At 46.2% G+C, this 22,068-nt stretch overlaps 1 long non-coding RNA gene across 3 annotated transcripts; it reads left to right on the top strand.

Annotated features, from left to right (window-relative positions):
- The first annotated feature begins 6,600 nt into the window (after window positions 1-6,600).
- Window positions 6,601-21,429, top strand: LOC142560874 (uncharacterized). 3 transcript variants are annotated; one of them, XR_012823463.1, is made up of 5 exons: window positions 6,601-6,743; window positions 7,485-7,575; window positions 10,327-10,512; window positions 17,385-17,546; window positions 21,134-21,429. It is a non-coding gene; the product is annotated as an uncharacterized LOC142560874 (long non-coding RNA). The 3 variants fall into 3 exon arrangements; XR_012823464.1 differs by having other exon boundaries at window positions 21,137-21,155; XR_012823462.1 differs by lacking the exon at window positions 21,134-21,429 and having other exon boundaries at window positions 17,385-18,174.
- Window positions 21,430-22,068: the final 639 nt, after the last annotated feature.

Raw genomic sequence — 22,068 nt, 5'->3', positions numbered from 1 at the left:
ACTCCGCCGGCTCCGACACCTGCTGCCACTTCGACGACCTACATCACCCTCTCCGCTCCCCGTGATCCTGGCGTATTCTCGGCAAAAGATGGGGAAGACGTCGAGGACTGGATCAGCCTGTACGAACACGTCAGCCGCAATAACCGGTGGGACCCTACTATCATGCTCGCCAACGTCATCTTTTACCTCGGTGGCACACCTCGAATTTGGTATCGGACGCACGCAGATGAGCTGACCAGTTGGGATTCGCTTAAGCAAAAGCTTCGAGACTTGTTCGGCAACCCCTACGGTCACCAACTTGCCGCGCAGAAGGCGCTTTCCGGTCGTGTGCAGACGTCAACGGAGCCCTACGTCACGTACATTCAGGACGTCTTGGCTCTATGCCGCAAAGTTGACGCACACATGACTGAATCCGACAAGGTCTCCCACATCCTCAAAGGCATTGCCGATGACGCCTTCAACTTGCTCGTATTTAACAACGTCGCGACGGTGGATGCCGTTATAAAAGAGTGCCGCCGCCTGGAATTCGCTAAAAGCCGACGTATCGACCAACAGTTTGCGCGTCTGACCGACACCCCAGCGACATCTTCCTGTGCCGACGCTCCTCGTCTCAACAACACTGGCGATGTTACCAGGATTGTCCGCCGTGAGCTCGAGGCCGCCTATCCGGATGCGTTCGACTCCAGCCCCTCCCATGCACCTGCAGTCACTGTTTCCCTGCTCCAGGCAGTTGTCCGCCAGGAGTTCGCCAACATGGGTATTCACACCATCTGCTCGGCCCATCGCCCTGATCCCCACCCGGCTTCTGCGCTTCCACCCCGTCCCGCACCTTCTTACCCACCACGTTTCCGCAACCCCTCTGAATGGCGCACTGCAGACAAGCCAATTTGTTTTCACTGCCATCGAATTGGGCACATTTCTCGGCACTGTCGCAGTCGCTGGAGTTCCCTGAACCAGTCTACATATACTGCCTACTCTCGCCTCCCAGGTGGCCTTTCTCGTCCCTATGCTGCCCGCTCAGATAATGCCGCCACCGATTCTCCTGCGCCGAACCGCCCTTATTCTCGTTCGCCTTCGCCCCAACGACGACAATCTCGCTCTCCCCAGCCCCGTCGTTCCTATTCGCCGACTCCCTTCGGACGCCGCTCCCAGCCGGAAAACTAGACGATGCAGCGCCTCGAGGTGACGCTGCATTGCTCCCTACGCCGCCAAATCCTCTCCTGACGTTGCCCACTCATCTGAACCTTCTTGACGTGCAAATCGACGGTGTTCCTGTATCAGCTCTCATCGACACTGGGGCGCATTTGTCGGTAAAGAGCGCGGATCTTCGTAACCGGCTGAGGAAAATAATCACGCCCGCCACGACGCCTGTTGTCCGTGTCGCCGATGGCGGAACAGCCCCTGTAACTGGTATGTGTGCCGCCCGCGTCTCTTTCGCCGATCGCTCCACTACCGTGCTATTCCCAGTCATCGCTCACTGTCCCCACGACATCATCCTCGGCCTCGACTTCCTCCCCGCCCATTCTGCTCTCATCGATTGCTCCGCCAGTACTCTCCGCCTCGACCTGCCTGTTCTGGATCCCGCTGAACAAAACCTTACTCGCCTCAGTTCCGTCGACTTCGTTCGCTTGCCACCTTCGGCACTGACTTACGTTGACTTCGTGTCATCCCCACCAGTGCCAGACGGTCACTACATCGCGGCTCCTATGCAAGACGTCCTCCTTACACACGGGATCAAACTACCTCATACTGTTTTATCTATTACGGCGAATTGCGTCTGCCTGCCAGTGGTCAATTTTGGCTTGACGACACAAGTGCTGCCACGCGGGATGTCTCTGGCCCAACTTTGCTCATTCGAGGATCACTCTGTAGCATCGATTTCAGTAGACGACCATTCAACCGATCCTCCTCTACCATCGCAGTCGGCAACTTGTACCGTCGCCAAATTTCAGAAAATGATGGCACCCGACATGCCGTCCGAGCACGCTCGTGCGCTTTACCGCGTTCTGATTTCCTACCAAGATATTTTTGACTTTAACGGTCGTCCTTTGGCCCAAACAACAGCTGTTAAACATCCCATTAATACCGGAGGTGCCCCTCCTATTCATCGCCGCCCGTATCGAGTATCACCGGCTGAGCGTCAAGTTATTCACACCGAAGTTCGCAAAATGCTTGCCAAGAACATTATTGAACCGTCATGTAGTCCATGGGCATCACCGGTTGTGCTGGTAAAAAAGAAGGATGGCTCATGGCGTTTTTGCTTGGATTATCGGCACCTTAACAGGGTTACCAAAAAGGACATGTATCCCCTACCTCGGAATGATGACGCCCTTGACTGCCTCCACGGTGCTCGCTATTTCTCCTCTATTTACCTTCGCTCCGGCTATTGCCAGGTTGCCGTGGACGATCTCGACCGCGAGAAGACTGCCTTTGTAACACCCGACGGTCTTTATCAATTCAAGGTGATGCCGTTCGGCCTATGTAACGCTCCTGCCACTTTTGAACGCATGATGGACTCCCTTCTTGACAGTTTCAAATGGTCCACGTGCCTGTGCTACTTGGACGACGTGCTACTTGGCCTTCGCTAACATCGCCGATGAGCAGTACCGAGACCTATCGCTGCGAGTACTCATCGAGCGTCTGCGCTCTACACCTACCGACGCATCCGTTCGCCGATATGTCCTCCAGGGCGGCATTCTGTACCGAAGGAACTTCCTCCCTGCTGGCCCTGATCTTCTTCTCTTCGTGCCAAAACATCTACGACAGACTGTGCTCTTTGAGATGCATGACGCACCCACTGCAGGACATCTTGGGGTAACCCGCACGTACGACCGCGTCCGCCGCCGCTTCTATTGGCCTGGTCTCGCTCGCTCCGTCCGACGCTATGTTGCTGCCTGTGATCCCTGCCAGCGTCGGAAAACGCCTCAGGTGCTACCTTCCGGTCATCTCCAGCCGATCACCGTCCCTGTGGAACCGTTTTTTCGTGTTGGATTAGACCTCCTCGGTCCCTTTCCCACGTCATCCTCTGGGAACAAATGGGTAGCCGTCGCAACTGCTTACGCCACCCGATACGCTATCACGCGGGCTCTACCTACCAGTTGCGCCACTGACGTCGCGGACTTTCTCTTGCGTGACATTATCTTAGTGCATGGCGCCCCGCGACAGCTGCTTACTGACCGTGGTCGTAACTTCCTCTCGAAAGTTATCGCCAACATTGTGCGTTCCTGCTCTATTCAACACAAGCTGACTACCTCATACCATCCTCAAACCAATGGCCTGACAGAGCGGTTAAACCGTACTCTTACCGACATGCTGTCCAAGTACGTTTCGAAGGACCACCACGACTGGGATGTTGCCCTTCCTTACGTCACCTTTGCTTACAATTCTTCCCGGCACGACACCGCCGGATTTTCTCCATTTTATCTACTCTACGGTCGCGAACCGACCTTGCCCCTTGACACGGTACTTCCTCCTGCTGCGACCACAACAACCGAGTATGCGCGCGACGCCATCGCCCTCGCCCATCATGCACGCCAGCTTGCCCGTGCTCGACTGACGGACTCGCAAACCACGCAGCAGCGTCAGTACAACGCCCGCCACCGTGACGTACAGTTTTCGCCTGGTGCACTCGTGCTCCTGTGGTCGCCCTGTCGTCACGTCGAACTTTCCGAAAAGCCCCTTTTGCAATACACAGGGCCCTACCGCATGCTGCGCCAGGTGACGCCTGTGACTTATGAAATTGCTCCTGTGAGCTCAACCTCGTCATCTACTCTGGCGTCTAGCGATGTCGTGCACGTCAGTAGGCTCAAGAGCTACTACACTGCTTCAGAGTCCGGCCTTTAGTCGCTCCGGGACGGCGCTTTTGCCGCCGGGGGTAGTGCTACGGGGTAGTATTCCCAATGACGAAGAGCCGAGGAGGAAGAAGACGAAGACGACGATTCGAAGCTAGCGCGGGCTGTTGCCTCTTGGTCAACTGCGGCGTATTGCCTTGTAAATATACTTGTAAATAGCTTTTCGTCGGCGTCTTCCTACGTAACAATATGATGTCTAAAATATATCAGGTTATATAATATATGCTAGAGTACTACTGCCTCCTTAGAGCCATTGAAACACAAGGGCCTGGAGGCACGTGCTGTTCTAGACAATTATCGCAGCGGCATCCTCTGGAGCGAGGATGCTCTACGAATTTAATGGGCTTATAACGTGTAGAACTACATCCTTTAAGAAGTCGAGGACTGCCTTGGTTTAAGAAAGCGGTTCCTTACCAAGAAACATAGCCTGGTGTAGACGGATGTAATAACGGTATGCAAGCGGAAAATGTTGCTTTCTTTCAGGTTCGGCTTTCCGACACTCCAACAGGACATGGAGGATGGTCAGCCTCTCACCGTACCTACCGCAGGTTGGAGGTTCACTTCCAGGAAGTAGAAAATGAAGGGTCCCAAATGTGTGTCCTATTCTGCGGCGACAGAATACGACATCTGTTCGCCGAGATTTTGTTGGGGAGGGCCAGAAACCTAACGGTGGCTTTATAACGTGCAGTTTTTTATTTCTGCGTCCCACATGCGTTGCCAGTGGTATCGCAGTTTTTTTCGTATGTAAGGTTTCAGATCTGTGATAGGCACCAAAGTAGTAGTATTAACAGCAGAGGGTGCAATTGACGTAGCCATCTGGTCTGCCAGAACGTTACGCTGTAAAAAATTTCCGCAATTTTACGGGGGATTTCTGTCATTATACGGAGAACTGCAGATAAAAATACGGAAAGTATGTCATATTTCAAAAATACGGCAAAATCTGCTGTTAATATACGGAAAGTGCTCTCCGTATTCAGCTTTACGGACATTTTCACTGTAATCATATAACGGCTATACACTGTTTTGGACGAAACAGAGAGAATTCCGTATTTTTGTTATCTGAACATCCGTATATTGTGGGAAAATTTAAGCTGTCTGAATGAGCGCTCGTACTCATAAAGTTTCAGCTAACAATACTTTATTGAACACGCAAACTGTACGCATTATGAAGTTGCGTACAAAATGTGAGAGCTAGCCTTCTACCAAAAGCTGCAATAACAGATCGTATAAATATATATACGCATCTTCTATTCCGGTCGCAGTTTGCCGCGCATATGGGCTTTGTAACGCTGATCATATGCGCAAATATATGCGTGTTCTCGCAATGTTCTCAAATTAAGCGCTTTTATAGTTAATAACACAGCATATATGTTTCAGTGAATGAAGAGCCGGGGACATACGTGCATACGTAAACAAGCTTGCGGCACTCAGGTGCTGGTGCATTTACGCCAGCATTTACGCCATATACGCCAAAAATTGTGCGCACTCTAAATCAGTACCGAAAGGCAGGGAGTGGTATAATGACCGTAACTGCGTTTACATTTGGCAATAAATGGTCTCGAAGGGGACTGGCGGCCTATAGATCCAACTACAACGGTCGGAGGAAATTTTCGAATGCGGCAAGCAATTAAACCAAACGTCAAAGGCCACTGCTGAACTGCAATGTAGTTGGTTGAACTCATTCCCATGATATTTACTAAATATCTCGTCTCTGACAATAACTGCCCATTCATTGAGACAAATCGATTACGCATAATCTTCACTGTTCATGTGTTAATTCTTGCGATAAGATGTAATCGCAAACATTTGGCGCTTCATCTTGAAACAAGACCGGTAAGCGCGCTCGTTCTTGTACGGTAGAATAAAGAACGCGAACATGCACAGACATGTGTGAACTACTGGAAGGTGACTGAAGATGAAGGACCTATTACCGTGCTAGTACTGTGTATACTGTCAAAAAGAAGAAAAAAATAATACGGAAAGACAGAATGCCCAGTGTCGAGATGTAACGATTCAAGCTTTATTAATTTTTGACCTAGAATGCACCACCATTAGTTCCATGTGCTTTATGCATGGGTAATGTTATGACACAACTCATTATTTACCCGTTCATTACATGCACCAACCAGCCCAAATTATCACTGTACTAGAGCTTATGGACGCATCGCAGTGCACTGCTTTGCACTTTATTGTAGCACAGGGGTTTGCTATCGCCAGTAGCGAATGCTTTGGCTGACCTCCCTGCCTTTCAGCTTTTTGAATTCTCTCTCCCGTTGTATAAAACGCACTAACTTGTGGGAGAGAAAGCGTTCTCCTCTTTTAGAATTCAATTAATTGTCAAGCAATTATATTGCAGTTCGAGTAACTAGAGCACAAACGCGAAAACGAAACCGATTCTGTTCGGTTCTCCGCGCTCAGAGTGCGGCACCAGCGGGCAGCAAGCGCTGCGCGTCCGTTGGAGTGGCGGACGGAGCTGCACATGTGTAGTCAGCCGGCATTTTTCGAGTCGTGTTGTAAGTGTTGTTAATTCGCCGTAAATATCTCTTGATTTGTACTCAAAAGTGGAGCAAGACCCCAAGGAAGAGAGATTGACGCATCGGGAGCGAAGAACAGAAACGATGGATGGTTACGCTGCTTGGGTCTCGGAACGTTCGAATTGGCAAAGTTCAGAATTTGTCGCTGTGTCGCGTACGCTTCTGCGCTCGTCATTTGCCGTCATCGCGCGGAGATATTTGCGCTGGACGTCTTTCACTTCGTGTACAAAACTCTGCACGCTGCGGCATCGAAGAAGTTGTCCTGTGTTTGGGTGCACGTATGCGCTTGGACACGGATAGCCTGCTTGCTCTCAACGGGTGTTCAACAGTCTACGCGCGCTCGTAACTTGCTCATGAGGTAAGCCCATTTTAATCTTATTTGGTTTACATAACGTAGGTGTTAAAATGATGTGTGGTAAGCCGGTGTCGCGAACAGAAATATTGTTTCAAAAGACCACTATGCAACGTCTCAGGGCAAAAATGACGCACGAATGGGGAAAGGGATCACCCTATCTTTTCAGATCGATTCCAGTCGTAGCGCGATTGGCTCGATCGCAATTTCCGTGAGGTACTTCTAACCTTTTGTTCACTCGCGTTAAAAGCGTAGAATAAAACTGCGTTCAGTTGAGCTCTTGTATTGACGCTTGTATTGGCTTGAGAGCATACTGTATCCGATACAAGAACTTCTGTTAAAATACGGAAATAAATGTTCGAGGCAATAGCACTCGCTCACTACCTGTGATCGTTACTTTCTTGCTTGGGTGCACGTTTTAATTGTGACCAGAAAAAAAAGTTCTTTGCTCTGCTGTGTTTCCTTGGTGCAACTTTTTGCGGTGCAGCAAGACGTGTTCCTTCGAATGATGTCTGGGCAGTCAAGGCATTCGTGTCAGTAAGCAAGCAGTAAACGGGGTATCAGTGCGAAAAAATTTGGACCTACAAGAGAAGCGAATGGTATCATCATAGACTCTTTTATTTGACGAATAATTCAGTTGTGTTACTAAAGCGGAGAGTGGATATGCATGAAAGTCAGATTGTATTCATACTCAGCAAAAACAAGGTAACTTATCATTACTAGTCAATCCTTTTCTTTTACTGAAAGGCAAGTTGCTGTTGTGCTGGAGCTGAGAAGAGGTCTGCTGCCTGCAATGGGTCCATCTCTCTCAAGTTATTGCAGTATTGTAGCTCTCAAGGTGAGTGGATTTTTTTTCTCTTAGCTATTTGCCACCTGAATCATGACCGTTTACTTAGCTGTGTAGGTGATCACTGTTAGTGACATTGGAGTGCTGGTGGACCAGCACTCCTTTATGATTGCAACGCATATGACAGAGTGCAGCTGTGGCAGTAGGCAAAGGTGTTAATCTATAAGCCAAATTAGGTTCTTTGAGGTAATATGTTAATATATTGATGACATTGGATTGTGGTCTATCAGGCAAAAATGCTAAACAAGAAGAAATTTTAATTTGCACTTGGTAAGATGTGCAAGCAATTCAGGCTGTTATACATGAAATGGGACATTTGTAGATGTCTTCTACAGTGCTGCAGTCCTGAATTGCTTCAGAGTTGAGTGATACCACTATAATTTCTCTGTAGAGCATGCAGCACAGTTTAGCATTGGGGGAGGCTGGCATCAACAGGCGTCTACTTACTGTGAAGTTCAAATGAGGTGTTACTGTTACGGTGAATATATATAATTTATGGTTTAATTCTAATCTTCTGTCAGGCAGACATAGTTTACCCACTTGGTTAAACAATATAGATGTAATATCTATGTATACAAGTATTACCCATTCATTTATGCCATTTAGACAATGGCATAAATGCGTGGGTAATACTTGTGTACATAGACAATACATCACTATTGTTTAACCAAGCGGTGCCCCTGCATGCTAAATTTTACAGGGCTATTATTAAGTAATGTCAGCCTTTGTTGTAACATTAAGGCACCTTTTATATTATTACAGATTACCACCATTGTGCACCATCATAGTGTGATATTTACACTAAATGTATTTGACTTTGCTATAAAACCCTGCACAGCAGTGCATCATGAAATTTTTTTTATATTTTCTGGCCTCAGAATGCACTTCACGTTATATTCTTGTTTGCAACACGACTATAATGCAGGTTTCTCTCCTTATGTTTTGTGGCACTTCAAACTGCGGCGAGCTAAACCACTGGGCAGCAATACTGGATACGCTACTGCGTGTGGAGCTGTCTTCAAACACACACAAGGAATACATCATTGCTTTTTTAGCTCAAAACAACGGACACAAGAAAGACGACAGAACAAGGTGCTACTCTCAACTGACATCACTTTATTGCGTCCCTCCTTTGTAGACAGCAGAATCTAGAAGAACATGCGCTGTGAACACCCATGTGCAGCAACCACCAACATCTGATCAAAAAAGCACACTCATGCGACAGAATCCAAAAAAAACATATTGAGCACTGTACGAGGTTAAAGAAAGCACACTAATGCACTGTTACCCCAATGACTGTATGAAGAAAACTTCCGAGAACTCTCTGGCGGAGGTATCACGGCTCTTTTTCAAAATCATAGCATCACGAAACATTGCGAACCTAAGCGATCCATACCAACAGGCACAGGTTCTCATTTGGCTCAACATTGTAAAATATGGAAGTGCAAAGCCATGTTTCGTGATACTTCGATTTTGAAAAAGTGCTGTGATACCACCGCCCGAGAGTTATCGGAAGCTTTCTTCATATAGTCATTGGGGTCACAGTGCATTAGTGTGCCTTCTTTAACCTTGTGCAGTGCTCAATATGGTTTTGTGGATCCCGTCGCATGAGTACACTCTTGTGATTGGTTGTTGGTGGTCTCTGCGCATGGTGCTCACTGCGCATGTTCTTCTAGATTCTACTATTTATAAAGGAGCGACGCAATAAAGTGATGTCAGTTGAGTGTACCGCCTTGTGCTGGTCGTCTTTCTTGTGTCCATTGTTTTGCGCTTAACAAAGTATTTATGGATTCACACCAACTAGCCCGCCAACACATTGTGTTGCGGGCACTTCTGAAGTACTGTCTGTCCAATAACCTTGGTGGCATGGAAGCGCCGTCCACTTCTATGCGTTGCTTTCTGTTTCATTGTGGCATCACATCACATTATAATCATAATGTGTATGTACTTTTTCCAAGAGACCCATATTCCTATCCTTGTGTTATATTTGCTGTCGCATTATTTATGTGCAAATGACTGACCAGTGCTCCAAGCTCCATTTTATCGCAAAGTAAACTACTGGTACCTAAACAGTTCTGTATATCAGAAAACCAAAGCTGAACTGCCGAACAGTACCAATCGGCAGCCTTAGTGCAGTGTCAAGTAGTCAGATTTTATTGGTCATGCAGAGGTGCACAGGATAGCTCTTTATTACTTGCTGAATAATTAAGCTGTGTGAAAACTGAGTATTTACGTAGCTTCAACCACATGCTATTGGCCATTGCTCCTGCCCTCATCAAATGTGGAAGATTATCAAGGCATTTCCTATTCTCTTTTTCCTTATTACAGTGGGATTACTGCATGCGTAAGTAGGAAACGGATCACATAGGCAATCAAAAGCCAACAATGTGTAAACATGGAACATTGATTGTACAGTTTGATGACCCAGAATAAGTAGAAATACACCATAAATGATTGACAATTAACTTTTACTTGACACAGGGCTAGAGCATACAGTAAGCATACTGTATGCTCATACGGTGTCACATCAATTTAAATTTTAGTGTAGCTTTACAGTGTACGCTTCTATTGTTGCATTCTGTCAGAGGAATGGTAATGTTTCGCGTGTATAGCAACTAGACTGTCTATATACAGTAGTAAAAATGTGTGAACTGTATTTTTTAATGATTTGATAGAATGTGTAGCACAATAAAGCCAGACAATCAACGCACAGTGATGTGACTTTCTCTGCACATGTTGCAGGTTCAAAAAAAGTATGGTGGAAGCTGTTGCCAAGGTTCCGACCAGAAAAGACAGCCAGTATAAAAGGGTACACGCCACTGATCTCTACTACAGGGGATGAACAGCACATCGAGCGCCCTCGACTGAAGCTGGCCTTGTCCCGGAAGTTGGTGCTTCACAACTTTGCGGCAGCACTTTGTTGCACGGGTATGTGGCATTTCTTCCCCTAACATGCCTGCCTGATGTGCCATAACCTACCCAAGCAGTGTTTCGAGGTGTCCAGAATTTTTCCATTGTAGTGTCTACAGTGTCGCTAACATAAGTGGCTTGCAATGGAAACACTGGTAAATCAGAAAAAACTTGATGTAAGAGAACACTATCGTATACGGGTTCAGATTGTCATAAAAGTGCTTACCAGACATGTAGAGACCTCCTAAAATGTGAAAAACCACAAAGAAAAGTTTTTCGGCAGCAATATTATCTGATCGCACGCACTAGTTCGTCCACCATATGCCCTGCTTCCAGGACAAGCGACTGCATGACATCGCATTTCCACTGGTGTGATGTTGTTAGGATCGTCACGTTGCAAAGCGTGTGACGCGAAGAAGATGGAGGAGACGATGCATGATTAGCAAACACACGACAATTATATTAGAAGGCACATAATCACGAAGAATACCTTCAACTAGAACCACGCATGTCAGGCTGTTCGTAAGCAAGACAAATATAGTCTCACGAGGTTGCGGTTGAAGGCCGGAGTGTGGTGAGACGTTGAGTCCTTGCGGTGGAGCACTCGCTGGTATGAGGAGGACCGGCGTGATAGAGCATACGCAGCAGCACGGGGCAGGAAAAGGTGGACGGCCCACAGCTCCGTAGACGAGAACAGGCCGCTCGGTCGCCCGGTCACCCGAACCTCGCGCGTAGAAGCGGGTTCCAAGATGCCGGCAGGCCGACCTGGGGCCTCGTGCAAGGCAACGACCCGAGGCGCTCCTCGTCTCGACGACGGACGCTCGCTCTCCCGAACCTCGCGCGTAGATGCGGGTTCGAGGCTGCAGCAGGCCGTTCCTAGGTCTCGTGCCGTGCAACGACCCGAGGCGTTCCCTGTCCCGAAGACGGACGCTCGGTCAGGTGAACCTCACCGGTAGATGTGGGTTCCGTAGGCCCGGTGGCCCTAGTCGCGCCGGCGTTCCAACGATCTCCGTTGCGCGAGACCCCTCTCATCCGCTGCACGAGCCTCCCTCGTCTTTCTTTTTCTCTTGTTGAGGACGGCCGCAATGTCGTCTGCTCTTGCGCTCGGTAGTTTGTGCGCACTTCTTCACAATCACCCCCTACTTAAGAAAGTTCTTTCGTTCAAAGAACTTGAGGGTACTCGATTTCTGCTAGTTCACTGTAGCACACACGTACCACAAAGCATTACTACTGCACCACAGATCCGAGCACCGTACACTCGGTACGTTTGAGTACACAGAAAAAAATACCACAGTACTACAGTTCCGAGCACCGCACACTCGGCATGTAAGAATACACACAAAGATTACTACAACACTAGAGTTTCGAGCACCGCACACTCAGCATGATGACTACCTTAACAAGACACAACACCACGATAGAGGGTGAAAAAAATCCACAAAACTAACATGCCAGGAAATGTTGTTCAATATTAAAGTTGCACCGGTTTGAAGTGCTTCCTATTACAACACCATGTTTAGACACCATGTTTAAAACACCCTGAGAGAGCGATTCCGACAGACTCGCGTCGGCCGCCGCTTCTTTTCCTTGAAACGGTACGCATGTCGATCGTCATTTTCGGTGTCATCAGTCTGACAAGCAGCTGACGCTTTCGGTAACGGCGGTGATGTAGGTACCCGTTCCTCATACTTCTTCAGTAGATTTACATGAAATAGTGTCGTCCTTGTCCCGAGGTCAATAACGTAATCGACGTCATTTTTCCTCAAGTACAGTGAATGGCCCTTTCCACGTAAGAATCAATTTGTTGTTGTCCGAAGGCAGCAGTAGCAAAACCTTGTCTCCAACGGCTAAATGACGTGGTCTGGCCTTCCGGTCATAGTGTTTCTTCTGTAAAAGTTTAGCTTTTTGAAGCTCCTCCTTGGCTAAACGACAAGTGTCTTCAAGACGCTTCCGTAGCTCAACTACATACCCGTATGAGGTTTTTGCGTCATCATCAATATGATGACCTGTCCATAATTCTTTCAATATCGCCATGGGTCCTCTGACATAACGGCCATACAACAAGTCGAAGGGTGAGAAACCCAGGCTTGACTGAGGGACTTCGCGATAAGCAAAAAGCAAGGGTGCCAAGTAACAGTCCCATTATTTCGGGCTCTCTTGACACATTCGTCTTATCATATGTTTAAGGGTGCCATTGAACCTCTCCACAAGGCCATTTGCATCGGATGATATGGAGTTGTTGGCAACTGCGTAAAAGAGAGAAGACGGCTTAGCTCCTTCATCAGGCGTGACGAGAATGATGTGCCTCTGTCACTGATTATCTCCTGTGGGACTCCCACACGAGAGAACATCTCTAGAAGTGCCTCAGCTATTTTTTCTGTTTCAATGCTTGGCAGTGCCACAGCGTCAGGATACCGCGTTGCCATATCGACCATTGTCAGAACGTACTTATTCCCTTTCTCTGACATGGGAGTTAATGGTCCCACAATGTCAATGGCAACTCTCTTAAACGGGGTATCAATGACGGGAGTACTTCCCAATGGTACTCGACCTATTAGATGTTTAGGAAAAGGCCTCTGGCACGTATCGCAGGATTTAACAAATCGCGTGATGTCTGATTGGAATCCAGGCCAGTAGAACTCTTCGCTCACACGGTCTGTGGTTCGCTTTATTCCTTGATGTCCGGCAAGGATCCCTTCGTGAGCCATTTTCATCACAAAATGACGAAGGCTTCTGGGTACGACAAGCTCTTCCATTTGTTTCTTTGACCGCAGTGTGTATCTTCGGTAAAGAATTCCCTCCTTTATAACGAATTGGACGTCGGCGAACCTAGTCTTCATCTCTTTGTCCCCTGCTTCAAAGCATTTACGTAGACTGCTGTCCTCCCTTTGCCTGCTTTTCAAGTCGATTGGGCTGATGTCTAGGGGTTTTATAGCTGGTACTGGTAATGAAGGCGGACTTGATCTTGGCTGTCTGGTTGTCGCCGCCACTTCCGACTTGTCCCTGGTTTCACTAGCAGCCGATGATAACATGTCAGCAGAGATGGATTCATTAGTAGAACCGTTTCCACCTTCTGCTCTAAAGCAATCATCCGCAGCGCTCGGTGTATAAAGATGTCTTTTCCATTCATTGTCAGGATTGGAGGCATTCCGTACGCCTTTCACATTTCCCAGGACAACATCATATAAGGGATTGTCCATGCATAAAACTCTAGTCTTGCCTGTGAAGAACGTTGACGCGATCTCCACGGTTGCTTCAGGTAGCTTCAACAATCTTCTATCCAGGAGACACACCGAGGAAATTTTTCCTGCCAGCTTACTGTCTGGTACAAGGGACCTCTTGACAATAATAGAGTCACATCCCGTATCTCGCAAGACAGTAGCGGCATGTCCTTCAAGCACACCTTCGGCAGTAGGCATAGACTTTTCGTCTTGTTTACGCGTCTGCGTTCTCCCGCGTTCCAAACTTCCGGGAACTCGACGCAAGGTCTGTGTCTCTTCGGTTACTGCCTTGGACATGTCTACTTGTTGCATCGAGCACGAAGCCTTCTCAGTACTGTTGGGTTTTTTGGGGCAGTCACCTGTCTTGTGCCCAGTGCGGCGGCACTTTCCACAGAAAGATGTATTTGTATTTGGACCCTTCGTATTGGTCCAGCAATCAGCAGCGCTGTGACCGCGTTTACCACAAAGAAAGCAGCGTGGTCTTTCCTTTTCTTCTTGTCGCTCAGGAGTTCGAGCTTGACCTGGTGGCTTGCTAGTATCCCTCTCGTTTTTACCTTTGCCAAGGTTAACTAACCCTTGCGCCTCCAGGTAATGATCAGTAGCTTCCGCTAGCTTGTCAAGTCTCTGACAGTTCCTCTCTCTCAAAAAGACTGCCAGTTTCTCATGGCAAGTCATCAGAAACTGTTCTGAGACAATCTTGTCCCGCAGAGCATCGTATGTCCGGTCCGTATTGGCCATTTCTTGCCAGTGATCAAAGTATCCCAATAGACGACCGGCAAACTGTCTACCAGTTTCGGAATTATCGGGTTTCGCCGACCGAAACTTCCTTCGGTAGCCTTCCTCCGTGAATCTGAAGCGTTGCAAAAGCGTCTGTTTTAATGTCGCATAGTCCATGGCATGATCCGGTGCCATTCTACCGAGAACACTTAGAGCTACGCCTGTCAAACAGAGGCTCAGCGATAGGGCCCATTTGTCGTGTGGCCAGCCCTGGCTCGTTGCGACGCGCTCAAATCGTTGAATGTATGCATCCAACTCATCGCGTTCTTCGTTAAATGGTGGGATTAGCTTGTGCGGACTTTGGTAGCTCTCGGAAGCACCTGCGTGCACACTCTCTGTAAGCTGCCCAGTACTCATGCTACCCGCTGTCGCGTCTAACTCCCTCAACTTTAACTTGAGCTCGAGCACTTCCCTTTCAGCCTTTAATCTAGCTAGCGCTTCAGCATCGGCTTCTTTTGCTGCATTGCGTTCAGCCAGACGTGCTTCACGCGCTTCCCTTTCGCGTGCGCGCTCTTCGTCTACCCATTGTTTCAGTGCCGGGCCAGTCAACCCCAGTTCTTTTCCAATTGCCGTAAGCTTGTCTGTCTCCATCCTCACCCGTCAGACACGCATATGCAATGTGCTGCTCTTCTCGATAGCGTAAGAGCAGTCCTGTTCGCGGACGCCAGATATGTGATGTTGTTAGGATCGTCACGTTGCAAAGCGTGTGACGCGAAGAAGATGGAGGAGACGATGCATGATTAGCAAACACACGACAATTATATTAGACGGCACATAATCACGAAGAATACCTTCAACTAGAACCACGCATGTCAGGCTGTTCGTAAGCAAGACAAATATAGTCTCACGAGGTTGCGGTTGAAGGCCGGAGTGTGGTGAGACGTTGAGTCCTTGCGGTGGAGCACTCGCTGGTATGAGGAGGACCGGCGTGGTAGAGCAGACGCAGCAGCACGGGCCAGGAAAAGGTGGACGGCCCACAGCTCCGTAGACGAGAACAGGCCGCTCGGTCGCCCGGTCACCCGAACCTCGCGCATAGAAGCGGGTTCCAAGATGCCGGCAGGCCGACCTGGGGCCTCGTGCAAGGCAACGACCCGAGGCGCTCCTCGTCTCGACGACGGACGCTCGCTCTCCCGAACCTCGCGCGTAGATGCGGGTTCGAGGCTGCAGCAGGCCGTTCCGGGGTCTCGTGCCGTGCAACGACCCGAGGTGTTCCCTGTCCCGAAGACGGACGCTCGGTCAGGTGAACCTCACCGGTAGATGTGGGTTCCGTAGGCCCGGTGGCCCTAGTCGCGCCGGCGTTCCAACGATCTCCGTTGCGCGAGACCCCTCTCATCCGCTGCACGAGCCTCCCTCGTCTTTCTTTTTCTGTTGTTGAGGACGGCCGCAATGTCGTCTGCTCTTGCGCTCGGTAGTTTGTGCGCACTTCTTCACAACTGGCTTCACCTGCATCCGGTGCGGTGTGCTGCATCCAGCGAAACATGTTAGAAATCAGTGGTGCACAGTGTTTTCTGTCCCCTTTCTCGACGCCTACTGAACACATGTTAAACTGTTTCCAAAGCAGACAAGCAGAGGGAAAGGGCTCTGAACACATTGCATTTTAATGTGGCTGGTACTGGGTAACGCAAGTACTGTGGCATAGTAGATTTGCACCAGGCAACCTGGGCGCCCAAAAAGGCTGCTGTTTACTTGCAAATGGCCAACATATTGTGAGCATGTTGAAGTACTTTTTTTATTCTCATCGCTTATTTAGCTAATGGAGACAGCTTTCACAACTGAAGAAGCCTTGGAACCATGAAACACTTCACAAAACCAGCTTCAATATATCGTGTCTGCATCACAATTTCATGGCTGCATGAGTGAACTCTCTGGTTAACATCTAAGAGAGTTCATGATGTTTGCCATGCATTATCCACTTTATTTAGAGGTCAACCCTATCTTGAGATTTAAGCTGATGTTGCGTTTAGAGAAATTATGGCCGAGAGCCAGCTTTTGAGAATACAGATTGAGCTTGACAGATTAAATGCCAGAACAAGTCGTTGAGGATTTCAGATCAAGAATCTTCAAAGGCCAGTTCATTTAGTGGTGTTAATATTCTGCTCGAAGTTGTTGATTGTTACGTTCATATGGTGCCCAAGCATTGCGGTAACAACTTCACTTGGAGTACATAGCAAGGGTGTATTCGATGTAAGCTTCTGGCTTTTTTTCTGTGTTTTCAAAAACTGGTTTCCTGTTCAGTTTAAATTTTCAAATTTTCCATTGTTGATTAGGTGTTGTGTCCTGTTTCCTTTTCCTGCAGCTTCTTAGTTAAACCTCTGAATAGTGAACACAACTTGACCTTTTGCTTGATTGTCTAGATTACATGCCCTCGATGCAAAACAATTTCACTTCAAAACTGCTTGTACCATACTGAAAGAATAACTTTGAAGCAGCCATAGCCACCAATAACACGCAAGAGATGATTATGAAAATTTTAATATTGTTTTGAGGGTGTCTTATCTATCATGCACCAAGATTTAGAAATATGTAAATGCGATGTAACTAGACAAAATGAAGGTGATGTTTGCCATCGCTTGGAGATACTCTGATTATACTGTGCATTCTGCCTAATTACATAATTCTTAATTAGTTATTAAATATCTCAAATAATTAAATGAAATGTGTCAACGAAAAGTTGTAGAGCAATATGGAAGCCTCCTGATACACTTTTTTGTTACTCTTACTCATTGTGTGCTACATAAAAGTGTTTTTCCAAGGAATAAGCCTGCGAATACACATAAAGTGTCTTGAGTGGCCAGTCATGTGTCAGTTTTGTGGTGCAAAGCCACGAATACAACTTAAATGGGTTCTTTTAAGAAAAAGACTTAGCTCAGCAAATTATCTTTCTATGTGCAGCCTGTGGAGACAAGGTTTCTTAGACATGGCCATGGCCCTCAAGGAAGATGCCGAGGCCACAGGCAGTTCCTCCAGTGACCGTGAAAAGGTCCCCTGGGGCACAAGTCTGGTTTGGCACCCCCACCTTTCTCCTGCAGCTTTTCTGTCTACTTAGCTAACCAGGTGGGTCAATGATGGCAAAGGGAAAAAAGAATCAACAGCATCAAACGCAGAACTTGCTCAAGCTCAATGCATTTTTGGTGTGAAGTGTTTCCCTTATCATTTATCAAAAAACGGGTAATAAGTATATGATATGGTCTTCACACGGACACCTCTTTCCCACAGAGAATTAGCTGTAAAAAAAAGCAGCTTATGAAGGCTTGAATATTAGCGAAGATGATGTGGCATAGATAGGATAATGATTATGAATGTTTCTAATGAAGGTAGTGGTAGTAGAGTGAATAATCAGAGTTTATATATAGATTGAAAGACATTTCATTCCAATGCCAGAATTTTAAATCATCCCAAATAATTCTTGCATTTTATAGTCTTCATTTTATAGATCTTGATGCTTGCTTCTTGCTGACATCATTCTTATGCTGCATAATTCACCTGTTATAAATTCCCTATTTCTCCCGTTCAAGCAACTTTACATTCATCATAAGAAACCTCGTAGATGAGTTCCAGAAACTTGCTGATGAGATTAGGGGGCGGCGTGTACCCCAGGCTTAGATATGCATTCAAGAGCCTCATATCTTGCAAATGTTAGAAATACTCCTGCTAAGCAAGTTCTTGGTGTCATACAAGGTTATTTTCGAATACGAATTTGCCTAAATTTAGGAAACAGTCAATATAAAACATGTCAAGCGATATTGCTGACGATACACACACATTCCAACTGAACTAAATACAAATAAATATAGCACCAAATGCAGAATCATTGGCATGATGCCATTCTTTCAGTGGAATAAAATCTGTCCTGCATTGTAAATCTGGAATCCTTTATAATCCAGACTACTAAATACTTATGAGGGTTGTGACGTAAAATATGCATGTATTTATTCCTCGTTTTTTTTTACTTTAGGACCCGATAATGCTTAAACAGCAGTGAAAGAACTGGGATCACAGTACCTAATACTTTATATTGCTCCAGAAATCCGTTTCTCTGCTGATCGCAGCATTCGACACTAACAAGAAGGCACATGACACTTAGGGTGGTGCTATTCACTTTGATTGTTTGGAAACGAAACCCATAATGTACATGTTATGGCCCTGCGTGTCATTACGTTTGAACAACAAAAAGGTAGGGGGTTTGCGTTTTGCAAAACTGCATGGAGGTTTTCACTGTGTGCAATTAAAATTAGGAACCTTCCCAGCTCATACTAAATGCATTCTCCAAAGCTTTAGGTTATACAGGTGCACTACTTTACACAGAACACACTCTTTTCCCTCGTCACGGCTCACACTCTTAGGCAGAGTTACGCCCTTTGAAGTGCCCCTTCTTCCACACAACGATAATTGTCATCTGCCTTTATGCATTTCCTTTCTTTAACGCTGCGAGCCCTGTGCTTTCCAGTAACGAACGGCATGCGCGTTATCAGCATAATAGCATTCCCGACAGCAAAGTAGCGGGCGTGGCGTTTTCAAGAAAAGAAACGCATCAAGGCAGATAACGATTATTGTTGTGTGGCAGAAGGGGCACTCCAAAGGTGTTTCATTGTATGGGATGGCACATCGCGCATCACTTATTTGCAGAATATTGCATTCCAATTGTGTCATATGAGATAAATTCATTAGAGAGCTTTAGCTTGCCCTAAATTTATTACAGCTGTGTACTGGTAAACTGGCCGCAGCTTGCAGTGCTTGTGGAAAAACAATTGTAACTGCCATATTATGTGTAACTGTTAGTGCACAGGCATCGGCAGCAGCAATGGTTAGGGTACACTTGTTTCTTCTATTCTGCGGTATGCATCCTCCACCAGAAAGTAGTTTTTTTCGTCTTCCTCTTCTACCATATTGGAATGTGAAATGGGGTGTAATTTGTAGGATATACTCTTGCATAAACTTCATGAGCATTTATTCTTGTCTGTGCCACAGATCATTGTTGCTACCACTGTAAAAGCAGGGTGCCTGTTTACAGCACCCGTAGGGAACAATCTGTGAATCTTTAACGAACAGTAAGGATAATGGATAATCGAATAATTTTTAGTAATTTTCAACAAATTTAGCACTCTTTGCTTTCCACTATGGTGTTTTTAAAACTCGAATCTTGGCACAAGGTTTGAGTGCAGGATGTCATTTTGTGTGAAAGAGTACACTTGTGCGCATAACACCTCATCGTCAACATTCTGCTGCACAGAATGTCATTAGCTTTCGTATGCATTGGTCACTATCTCACAAACCGGTTGCTCCTTTGTTAGTTGGAATGTAGCATTTATGTAAAGCACATTTGATGTTCTAACAAAAAGCATTGTGCCCTCTTATCCCCTAATTCTCCTCATTTGACGCCTAGTGTTGTAATAGCATGGTTGACACCATAAGAGTCAGTGTGGTGAATAATTGTGTCCGGTGGAGTAGGGGGTGTACGTTAACTTAAGCAACTTTTCCAGATGACTTGAATCAGTATTGTGGAATGCTGTTTTTTTGTCCAATCACTGTTACCAAGTTTCACTTTGGTTGTGGCAACAAGTATAATGTAGTTCGCTAGCACTCCTGTCAACACATATAATGTGCAGGCATCTGTGTTGAAAAAAAGACCAGCTAATAGTTTGCCAGGAGCTAAGGTCCATTTAGACCATTAAATTTTGAACTTACACTGGTGGAAATAACTGGTGAATGAAAGCACACCCAGGAGAGCTGACCATAATATTTTCTTTCATTATAACACTGCTGAAGCTTTGAACCGCATTTGAACTGGCTTGTTTAAAGAATGACCCATTTGCTTGTTCAAGTAAGACAAAGGTTCCACAGGAAGACAGAAACTTGAAGCCGTTAACAGCAGCATGAATATAAACAGCGTTCGACGTTTTGCAATCTTGCACCTGGTTATATTATCCATCCCATTTTTTTCCACAGGCTGTTCTTTACTGTTTTATGGTCATACCCAGTTTAATTTTAATGTCCCTATTTTTTAATATTTGGTTAATATATCTTTTCTTCATTGGCTTTCAACAAAATATATATTCATAATGTGCCTTCATTTACCATTTGCAGTGATCTTAACCAGATGCATCTTGATACAAAATTTATTTTCCTTAATTCTTCGTTTTCCTTTTCCAAAAGTGCAAACTGTTTATCTTGATACCTATTTTGTCTTCTGGGAAGATTGGGTCTACTGGATTAATGACTGCTTACATGTGTACATCGTTTTCTGTTTTGGTCACCCCTACTCTTGGCAAGTACTGACAGCATTGCTCATACCCGCTCCATCACAATCACCACTGCTAAGCACACCCTTCCTTCCTTTATTTTAACACTTTGCCTTCTCTTGACCTATTATATGCACCAGTTACTTCTCCCCCAATGAGGCTAGGGGCCAGTGATATATGCACAATCCAAAACAACACAGCCAAGGAAAACATTTGCTACCCTAATGACAAGCACCTATGTCGAAATGTTGGCTACAGCAACATCCCTTGTTCCAACAATGTTGATCTACTTACATGTTTTTCTAACACAGAAGTTACTGCTTTGTCGTGTTCTGTGATTATACTTTTTTGCCGCTTTGTTTAGGATGGATATTCACGAATACTATTTGTTTCTCCTAACAGCAGCAAGTTTATCCTTGCAAGTGTTTGGAGTCAAGAACAACTTTCACCAGGAAGAAGTGCAAGACGAGTGATTGAAGAAAATAAAGTTGCTTCTGTGATCTAAGAACTTGAGGACTGAAATGTTGCACCTTTTTGTATATATGCTATGCAGTGCATTCATATCACAAAGTGCAAAGTGTTTTATCTCTGCAGCCATGTCAGTGTGTTGGCAAGACAATTTTCTCAATGGTGACCTGCTGCTTTGACTATGAGCTGCCTTCATGACATTTGCATTAAAGGAGATGTACTATCGTGGACAAAAGTACCCTGGAAGTGCGAGCGTTGACCAAATTGCATTTCTGCTCAAGATTGCTGAAAACAGTGGGTCACGTATGCACATTCCGAACGCAGATGGTGGCACGGCTGATCCCAGCTAATAGCACACCAATAAAATTCGGTCAACTCTCGCACGTCCTGGGCAATTTTGTCTCCGATGGCACATTCTTCGAATAATGGATATGCTCTGCAAGATGAAATGCGGGAAGCACCTGTACTTTAACGATTATAGTACAGATTTAGCATACGGAGTCTTTCGTTTTCTGAATACGGCAAGCACCTGTTTTTTAACGGTTATAGTACAGATTCAGCTTACAGTGTGTTCCGTTTTCTGAATACGAGAAGCACCGTACTTTATCGGTTATAGTACAGATTCAGAATACAGAGTCTTCCGTTTTCTAGATACAGAAGCACTCGTATCTTGTATTACGGTCTCTTTTTTTACAGTTGTCCGTTCTCGGAAATGACCGTTCTTAATTTACGGAAGAGTGTTTGGTCACAAATTACCAGCAAATTTTCTGTAAAGTAAGGCAAATTTTTTTTTTACAGTGTACCTTCGATTCACCTGTGGCCAGGTACCCAGCACATGATGATATGCTGGCTAGATAGATAAGCTTTGC

This window comes from Dermacentor variabilis, chromosome 10 (assembly GCF_050947875.1).
Source record: "Dermacentor variabilis isolate Ectoservices chromosome 10, ASM5094787v1, whole genome shotgun sequence".
Taxonomy (NCBI): Eukaryota; Metazoa; Arthropoda; class Arachnida; order Ixodida; family Ixodidae; genus Dermacentor; species Dermacentor variabilis.
The sequence above is the reverse complement of the archived record's forward strand: the minus strand, read 5'-3'. Positions and strand labels throughout refer to the sequence as shown.